Raw genomic sequence first — 10,354 nt, 5'->3', positions numbered from 1 at the left:
TAAAGCCATCCACTTGTGGTATTTTTGTTATAACAGCACTAGATGACTAAGACAGAATTTGGAATCGAGACAGTGGGGTGCTGCTGCTCTAACAGATACCTAAAATGTGGAAGCTGTTTGGAAACTGTGAATGGATAGAGGCTGGAGGAGTTTTTTTAAAAGCGCCTAATAGTAAAAGCCCAGATTGCCTTGAAGAGGCTGTTGGTGGGATTATGGACATCAAAGACAATTCTGGTGAGGACTCAGAAGGAAATGAGGAGAGCAGTTACACTGGAGATGGAGATGGCAAGAAGCTGCAGCAGAGAAGCAGTAGCAACAGAGCCAGGAGACCAGTATGAGACAGTGCTGGAGCCAATACACAGAGGGAGAGAGCTGAACGCTTTTGGCAGGAGGCTTCCTGGCGAAGTGGGGTGCCCCTGAGCTCTTTACCAGTGGAGCCAGGCTTGCCAACACATGACTCACAGAGCAAGAGAGCTGAGTGCCTTCCGGCCTAAGTTTATTGGCAGAGTGGATGCCCCCAGGCACTTACTGGTGGCCCTACACTTTGAGAGTAAGGCAGCTCTTCTTTCTTGGCCTCTTGGCTCACATGTGCCCTGCTGGGGCAAGTGTTCCAAACCTCTGGAACTCCACCAAGTGTGGCCAATACCCAAAGTTTAGGGGGCAGAGCAACTGCCTAAATGGTCTCAGAGAATGTCGTTGTTGTTTGGTGCCATCGAGTAGGTTCTGACTCATATCACAACAGAATGAAACACTGCCTGGTCCTGCACCATCCACACGGTTGTTGCTATGCTTCAGCTCACTGTTGCAGCCACCGTGTCACTGGGTCTTCCTCTCCTTTGCTGACCCTCTACTTTATCAAGCATGATGATCCCTACTGATAACATGTCCAAAGTATGTGAGAGTAGTCTCACCATCCTTGCTTCTTAGGAGCATTCTGGTGTACTCCTTCCAAGACAGACTTGTTTGTTCTTTTGGCAGTCCATGGTATATTCAATATTCTTCACCAACAGCACAATTCAAAGGCATCAATTCTTCTTCAGTCTTCCTTATTCACTGTCCAGCTTTCACAGCATATGAGGCAACTGAAAACATTATGGCTTGAGTCAGGCACACCTTAGTCTTCAAGGTGACATCTTTGCTTTCCAACCCTTTAAAAAGATCTTTTGCAGTCAATTTTCCCAATGCAATGTGTCTTTCGATTTCTTGACTGCTGCCTACATGGGGGTTGACTGTGGATCCAAGTAAAATGAAATCCTTGACAACCTCAATCTTTTCTCCATTTATCATAATGTTGCTTATTGGTCCAGCTCTGAGGATTTTTGTTTTCTTTATGTTAAGTGTCTTTGATCTTCATCAGTAAGTGCTTCAAGTCCCCTTCACTTTCAGCAAGCAAGGTTGTGCCCTATCTGCATATCAAAGGTTGTTAACGAGTCTTTCACCAATTCTGATGCTGCATTTTTCTTCATACAGTCCAGCTTCTCAGATTATTTGCTCAGCGTACAGATTGAATAAGTATGGTGAAAGGGTACAACCCTGACACACACCTTTCCTGACTTTAAACCATGCAGTATCCCCTTGTTCTGTTCAAATGACTGGCTCTTGATCTAAGTATAAGTTCCTCATGAGCACAATTAAGTATTCTGGAATTTCCATTCTTTGCACCGTATCCATAATTTGTTACGATCCACACAGCTGAATGCCTTTGCGTAGTCAATAAAACACAGGTAAACATCTTTCTGGTAATCTTTGCTTTCAGCCATGATCCATCTGACATCAGCAATGATATCCCTTGTTTCACATCCTCTTCTGAATCTGGCTTGAATTTCTGGCAGTTCCCTGTTGATGTACTGCTGTAACTGCTTTTGAATGATCTTCAGCAAAATTTAACTTGTGTGTGATATTAATGATAAATTAAATACCTACCACATAACCTAGCAATTCCACTCCTAGGAATATACCCTAGATACCTAAAAGTAGAGACATAAAGAGACATGTGTACACCTATGTTCACTGCAGTACTACTCATAATAGCTAAGAGGTGGAAAAAACCCAAGTGCCCATCAAGAGACAAATGGATAAACAAAATGTGGTATATGCATACAATGGAACATTACCCAGCTTTAAAGAGAAATGAAGTCCTGATACATGTTCCAACATGGATAAACCTCAAAGACATTATGCTGAGTAAAATAAGTCAATCACAAAAGGATTGTACGAACTCATTTATATGAAATGACAAATAGGTAAACAGGAATCAGTGGTTGTTAGTGGTTACCAAGTGTACAAGGAGGGAGGGAAACAGGAAATCAGTTTCTGGGGAGCAGTAAATTTTTGCTTATGCTGATGAGAAAACTGGTATCAACTAAGGGTAATGGTTATACAACTTGACAAATGTAACTGATATCACTAAGATATACACCAGAAAAAGGGCAAAATGGCAAATAAAGTGTTATATTTTACAATAGCAACAGCAGCCAAAAAATTAATAACAACAATAAATAAATAAGAGAGACAGCAGTTGTTGATAATACTTAGGAACAACCAAACAACCCGTGGTACAAGTTTTCTTGGTTCGAAGGTTTAACCTCATGGTTTCAGGGATCTATTTAGTTAATTGGCCTAATAATATTGTTTTTAAAATCTCTGTTCTACCTCTTACTTCAGTGAGTAGTGCCTGGCATCTTAAAAGCTTATGAGCAGCCATCCAATATAGAACAATTGGTCTCTATTTTCCTGGAACAGCAAGGGAAGAAGGAGACCCAGGAAACAGAGAAGGAAATGGGCTGCAGGTCTAACTGCCTCCATGAACTACTACTACCTCTGTTGCTATGAGACCAGAACAGGATGGTGCCCAGTATCATTACTGACTGTTTTGATTAAGGATCCAATAGATAGGTCTTGGTCAAAAAGATGAAAAATGTGGAACAGAATTTCAAATTCTTAAAGCAACCAGATTTACTGGACCTATTGGGACGGGGAGAATCCTGAATCTATTGGCCTGAGATAATCTTTATGCCTTGAACCAAAACTATCTCATGAAGTCATCTTTAAACTAAACAACAGTTTAGCTCAACTAGTAAAGAATGTTTGTACTCTTTCAAAGAATTATCTATATGACATCAAACTGACATAGGTAACTCTAAAACACAGAGGAAAAGTTAGGGGACAGAGGGTCTAAGTTAATGGTGGTGAAACAATATGGGTAGAAACAGGGAGAATGTTGACACAATGCAAAGAATTTAACCAAAGTCATTGAATTGTACATGTAGAAAATGTTGAGTGGGGATATATTTTGTTACATAAACATTTACCAAAATTAAAAAAAGTTTTCTTCGTTCAAGTTGAAGAAGTAAAATGCTGATTCTATGTTGACTTGAAAAGTTAAACTTGTATTTTTTAATCCTCAGAGGAACTTCTCAAATAATGTGTACAAAAATATAGTTACAATCAAAAGAGATAAATTAAAATTAAACACTAAAAAAATTTTTAAATAGTCCAAAAGAACGCAGGAAAGGGGAAGCAGAGGAATAAAAAAGAGGGAGAAAAACACAAATAATAAAATGATAGAACTAAATTCAAACATATCAATAATTATGTTAAGTATAAATGGTCTAAACACTAGACAGTTTTTGAGGCGGGGCCAAGATGGCAGAATAGTCAGATGCTTCCTGTTGTCCCTCTTACAACAAAGACCCCAAACAACAATTGAATCGATTATATATTACTATCTAGGAGCCCTGATTGTAATATCAGCCCAGACAAAGCTGAAGAGTAGAGCTGAGCAGCAGGGGGAAGGAGAGACAATTCAAAACCAGCCGGGAGGTGCCAATAGTGAGGTTGCTGGTGCCCTGCTGGCTGGGTTGGAGCAATGCACGGAGGCTGAGCCAAGCAGCAGCATTTGGGGACAAGTCTTACCACGTCAGGTGTGGCCAGGTGGCAGCAAGTCTGCACGCACCTCTGGAGCCCGGTGGAAACAGCGCTGTACCTGCAAAAGTTAAGTGCAAGCATCCAACCTACCACGTGGGGGAAAAATACCCCTTCACCCTCCAAGATTTTCACAGCAGAGAAGTACTTCCTTCTCCTCACCCACCCTCCACCCCACTCCACTCTGACACCAGTCCTGCAGTATTAAAAAACGCCATGCCCCCTAATCCAGGAACTTAGGGCTCTTCATTCCCACACCAGTCTGATGCTTGCTTTGCCCAGCCACTTGCATAAGGGGTCCACAGACTTGCAGCATCCTGCACTCCTGCCCAGACCTGTGTGGGTCAATTCAACACTGCAAGCCTCATTAGCATAAAGCAGCAGGGCATACACCTGAAGCCCATTTTCAACTGCAGGAGCCAAGGGGGAGCTGTAGATTTGTGATATTTGTCATTACCCTGGCCCCTAAGCAGGGGCCTCACCCACCCACACTGGAAGCCTGAGGGCTGGATGTACCACCCATTCCATCTAGCCACTCATGACCGGGGTCTGAGAATAAGTGGTGCCTCCCAGTCCCTGGAGCCAACAGCACCAGGCATCCAAGGATCAGCTGCAATACCCCCACTAAGTCCTCTAGAGGACAGAGACACACCCTCTACCCAGGCACCCAGTGGCAATCACCAGCCCCCTGCCTTGCTCTGCACATAACCTCCTACTACAGCCAGATATCTGTCCCTGCTCTGAACACCCCTATGCAGCCCCGCCTGTCTAGGACTGTAGGTGAGAGTCTACACTACACACTTGGTGACTGACAACCTGGACACCTGTGTCCCATCCCACAAGAAAAATGAACAGACTCCTGGGCTCACACACCTAGTACCTGCTCTGGCCACTTGGAGACAGGACGTGAGAGCTTCAAAGACACCAACTATCAAAGCAGTTCACATGCCCAGTATACACGGGCGTATCGAAACAAAAAGTTAGGACACAGTAAATAACATACAATAAATAAATATAATAACTTATTGATGCTTCGGAGGCAATAGTCAATACCAAATCACATAAAGAAGCAGGTCAAGATGCCTCCAGCAAGTGACCAAAATAAAGAGCCAGGAAATCTTCCAGAGGAAGATAAGCTAATGGAATTACCTGAGAAAGAATTCAAAAAACTAATATATAGAGCTCTCCAAGAGATCAAGAAGGAGATTAGGCAAAACTCAGACCAAACTGAGGAACACACAGACAAAGGGATAGAGGAATTCAGGAAAACAATACAAGAACAAAATGACAAAATCAACGGGCTGATAGAAACCACACAGAGACAGCAACTAGAAATCCAAAAGACTAACAATAAAATTTCAGAATTAGACAACTCAAAAGGTCACAGGAGCAGAACTGAGATAGTGGAAGTCAGACTTAGTGAGACTGAAGATAAATCCCTTGACACCAATTTATTTGAGGAAAAATCAAGAAAAAGAATTTAAAAAACTGAAGAAAGCCTAAGAATTATGTGGGACACTATCAAGAGGAAAAACCTACCCATGATTGGAGTAACAGAATGGGGGAGAGGAGTAACAGAAAACACAGAGAGAACTGTTGAAGATTTGCTGGCAGAAAACTTTCCTGATATCATGAAAGATAAGAAGATATCTATCCAAGAAGCTCAACAAACCCCATACAAGGTAGACCCCAAAAGAAAGTCACCAAGACATATCATAATCAAACTTGCCAAAACCAAAGACAAAGAATCTTAAGTGCAGCTAGGGATTAAACAAAGTCACCTACAAAGTAGAATCGATAAGACTAAGCTCTGACTACTCAGCAGAAACCATGCAGGCAAGAAGACAATGGGGTGACATATATAAAGCCTTAAAGGAAAAATATTGCCAGCCAAGAATTATATATTCAGCAAAACTGTCTCTCAAGTCTGATGGCAAAATTAGGTCATTCCCATATAAACAGAAGTTAAGGGAATTTGTAAAAACCAAACCAAAATTACAAGAAATATTTAAGGGAGTCCTCCGGTTAGAGAACCAACAACATCAGAAAATATGGGTAGATCACAAGACACATCAACCAGTTATCAACCAGATAGGGAAGCAGAAAAAAAAAAAAGAAAATCAAAGCTAAAAGACTGAAAATAGAGAGCCAGAGACATCAATCTGTAAACAATGAAGTCAAAAGAGAAAAGAGGGAATAAACACCTTAAGTGATAGAACTTCCACATGGAGAGTAAGTTAAGGTGATATCAAGAAATAAAAAATCAGACTTCCGGCCAACATGGCACTCTAGACAGAAGCACCACACTGTTCCTCCACAGCAAAGACTCAAAAAACTAAGTAAAACAGAGACGTCAATCCTTGAACCCTAAGCACCAAGTGAAGAGATAAAGAACTCAGCCAAGCACTGAATGGAATAAGAAACTGACAGAGGAAAAAAGAGCGAGGAGATATATGTGTGGAGGTGCCCTATCAGCTAACACTGCACGGGTTCACCATCTTGGACTTCTGTCAGAGACTGGCAGACAGGGAGTACAGGAAAGCAGCTTCACAGACCTCCCAGAAGGAGACGAACGTCCAGTAACCAGCGATATACCCTTTCCCACTCCCCATCCTTCTCCCCACTGCTTGAGCTCCCCTGCTTCAGAGCTGGCTGCAGCCACTCAGCCAGTGAAGAAGTGCAGGGTCCATGCGGCTTGGATTCACCCCACCCACATCGGAGATGTGCGGACATGGAGTATGTGAAAGCAGCTTACAGGAACTCCCAACGGGAGACAGACCACCCAGAAACCACCCCCCGTCCTTCTCCTACCTGCTGCTCAGCCTCCTCTGCTTCCCACCAGTCAGAGCCACGAGGCACTGGCTTCTGCTCCTTGCCACTTGGATTTGCCCTGCCCACATTGGCCAGCTCCCAGAGTGCCATTTGTTTGTTACTGGTGTTGCTTTTTTCTGGTTCTTTTAGTTTCTTCCGTGCCTCTCACAACCTCCCCCTCCTTTCTCTTGAACACCTGGCTCCATGTGCCATCTTTGCTTGAAAGACTGTGAAGCGCCGCTTGACTGGGGAACAGCTTCCCTGGACCACCACCATGCTGGTGGGATCCCTGGGGCTTTTTTTTTTTTTTTTTTTTGGCTCTGTTTGTTTATTTCCTTTTTCTTTTCGAGGCTTGGGAGCCCTTTCTATCTGGGCTGCACTGTGTGGCTTGGGAACCACTTCCATGGTTTTCACTACCACTGGTGGAATCCCTGGGGACATTTCTTTTCTTTTTTCCTTTTTGTTTTTCTTCATTTCTCAGTTTCTTGTCTCTCTATACTTACCTTCTTTTCCTGCCTCCTGAATACCTGGCGCTGTGTGACATCTCCACCCCTTCTAGCCAGGCTGTACTGCACAGCCTGGGAGCCACTTCCCTGGTCTCGCAGTCACACTGGTGGGATCCCTGGAGGATTTTCTTTTCTTTTCTTTCTTTCTAATTTTTAGTTATTTATTTTTTCCCTTTCCCTTTTTCTTTTTTCCCCCTTTTCTTTTTCTCCATATCTCAGCTTCTCATTACTCCACTCCAATGACAAGCTCCCTTAGCACTTTTTTGTTGGTTTGTTTTTGGCTCCTGTTTACTCTCTCTCGTCTCTCCCACATCCATCTTAGCTCCACACATCACAACCTCCCCCTACTACCTACCTATATGCACCATGTGCAGAATATCACACCCCCAAGCAACACAGGCACTGCCTACCAGAGCCTGCCCTGCACTTATTCCCAGTCCACCCTGTTGGCCCTAGTATGTGCCACGAACAACTTATCCCAGCCCCATCCATTCAGCTGGACCTGCCCTGCTGTACCTTAGCTGAACAACTGACCCTGCTCATTGGACAAGGAGGTGAAAAGTATCATGACCACAGACAAGCAAACAACAAAGAATGTACAGCCCACCTGCTCAGACATAACCGAATAAACCAAAAAAGCAGGACAAAACAAACAAATCTTCGATCAACAAAGAAAATAACTACTGAACGTCCTGAAGACAGCAGACAATATCAAAACATAAAAAAGGACAGGATGGTTCCAGTAGGCATCCAAAATAAAACACCAGATGACTTTCTAGTAGAAAAATGGTACTAGCACTACCTGATAAGTAACTCAAATCTCTAATAATCAGAGCTATCCAAGAGTTGAAGCAAAAAGCAGACAAAAATGAGGAAAAAATAGATAAATTCACTGAAAAGGCAGACAAATTCATGGAAAATACAGACAAAAAATTGGAAGAATTCAGGAAAATAATACAGGAACAAAATGCCAAAATAAATTCACTGCTAGAAATTATACAAAAACTAGAAATCCGAAAGATAAACAACAAGACTTCAGAAATGGACAGTGTCACAGAAGGGCTGAAGAGTGGGTCTGAAACAATGGAAGACATGATCAGTGAAGTTGAAGACAAAGACTTAGCTATAACTCTGAGGAAAAATCAGAAAAAAGAATGAAGAAAAATAAAGAAACCTTGAGAATTATGTGGGATACAATCGATGGCAGTGGGTAGTGGGTTTAATCAAAAGGAAAAATGTGCAATTGATCAGAATTCCAGAACGGGGGAGAAAATGGAAAACACAAAGAGGATCACTTAAGAATTGCTCACAGAAAACTTCCCTGATATTAAAAATTAAAAGCTGATCATCCGAGAACCTCAAGGAACTCTAGATAGGATAGACCCCAGAAGAAAATCACCAAAGCATACCATAATCACACTTGCTAAAACCAAAGAAAAAGGAAGAATCATGAGAGCAGCTCGAGAAAAATGAAAAGTCACTGTCTTAGTTATCTAGTGTTGCTATAACAGAAATACCACAAGTGGATGGCTTTAAGAGAGAAATTTATTTTCTCACGGTAGACTAAAAGTCAGGGCATCAACTCCAGGGGAAGGCTCTCTCTCTCTGTCAGCCTTCTCATCAATTTTCCCCCAGACTCGAAGCTTCTCTGCGCAGGGACCCCGAGTCCAAAGGACACGCTCTCCTCCCGATGCTACTTTCTTGGTGGTATGAGGTCCCCTGTCTCTCTGCTTCCCTCTATCTTTTATATCTCAAGAGATTGCCTCAAGACACAATCCAATCTTCCAGGCTGAGTCCTGCCTCACTAACACAACTGCCACCCATCCTCCCTCATTAACACCACAGAGGCAGGACTTACAGAATAAAGGAAAATCACACAATACTGGGAATCATGGCCCAGCTAAGCTGATTCACACTTTTTTGGGGGGACACAATTCAATCCATGACATTTCACCTTTAGGTCCCCCAAAAATCACATCCTTGCAACATGCAAAACATATTCACCCTATCAGATCATAGCAAAAGTCTTAACTCCAACTCCAAAATTCAAAACTTCTTCTTCATCTGTGAAATCTAGAATACAAGTTATCTGCTTCGAAGGTACAATGGGAGAACAGTTACAAGCTAGAAATTTCTATTACAAATGGGAGAAACTGAAAGAAAAGAAGGGATGACAGGCACCAAGCTAGTCAGCAGAACACATCACATTAGCCCTCAAAGCTTTGAAAATAATCTTCTATTCTCTGAGAAAATTTACACAATAACCCTGCTCTCCTGCTTCTAGGTATTGGCCACAATCTCCAGATTCTGAATGGAAGCCCCCCTCGGCCCTGGACTTCAGCTCCACCTTCCAGGCCCACTGGGACAGTAACTCTGCTCCCTTGGCTCTAGGTGAACCATTCTCCTCATCCATCTGACTGGCAACTCCACCCTTAGAAACACAAAAGGCCACGGCTCCACCCTTTGAAACCCCAGGGGTCCTTTTCCATACCTTTTGAGACTGAGGCAGCTCGGTTTCTTGTGTTCTTTGTCTTTTCAGCTTTTGCTTCCTGGTTTCTCAGCTTTTCAGCTCCTCGGGCCTCAAGCCTGCATCTGCCCTGCTAGAGAGGGTGTTCCAAAGCTCTGTAGCACCATCAATAGCTGCCTAGAGGCACCCTACTCTGCCAGGAAGCGTCTTGCGCACAGGCACTCAGCTCTCTCACTCCATGGGTTGGCTCCAGTGCTGTCTGGTGTTGGTCTCCTGGTTCTGCTGCTGCCACTTCTCTGCTGTTGCCACTTCTCTGCTGCTGCCACTTCTCTGCTGTGCTGGTCTTCTGCCACCAATCCTCTATCCATTCAGTTTCAAAACTGCTCCCACATTTGAGGTATCTGTTAGAGAACCACTCCACTGTCAGTATCAAATTCTATCTTAGTTATCCAATACTGCTATAACAGAAATACCACAAGTGGATGGCTTTAACAAAGAGAAATTTATTTTCTCACAGTAAAAGTAGGCTAAAAGCCCAAATTCAGGGTGTCAACTCAAGGGGAAGGCTTTCTCTCTCTGTCACCCTTCTCATCAATCTTCCCCCATACTAGGAGCTTCTTCACGCAGGGTTCCTGACTCCAAAGGA

The 10,354-nt window shown here is 43.1% G+C and overlaps 1 long non-coding RNA gene across 10 annotated transcripts in view; it reads right to left on the bottom strand.

The window, feature by feature from the left end:
• The window catches only part of LOC126071289 (uncharacterized), a 195,115-nt gene that overhangs the window by 167,601 nt on the left and 17,160 nt on the right, over positions 1–10,354 (bottom strand). For all 10 annotated transcript variants that reach the window (XR_007516342.1, XR_007516346.1, XR_007516347.1 and 7 more), the window contains exons 2-3: positions 9,733–10,109; positions 3,916–3,985 (exon numbers count right to left, since the gene is read on the bottom strand). This is a non-coding gene — a long non-coding RNA (uncharacterized LOC126071289). The remainder of the gene's footprint in view (positions 1–3,915; positions 3,986–9,732; positions 10,110–10,354) is intronic.

This window comes from Elephas maximus, chromosome 1, assembly GCF_024166365.1.
Source record: "Elephas maximus indicus isolate mEleMax1 chromosome 1, mEleMax1 primary haplotype, whole genome shotgun sequence".
NCBI lineage: Eukaryota > Metazoa > Chordata > Mammalia > Proboscidea > Elephantidae > Elephas > Elephas maximus.
The sequence above is the reverse complement of the archived record's forward strand: the minus strand, read 5'-3'. Positions and strand labels throughout refer to the sequence as shown.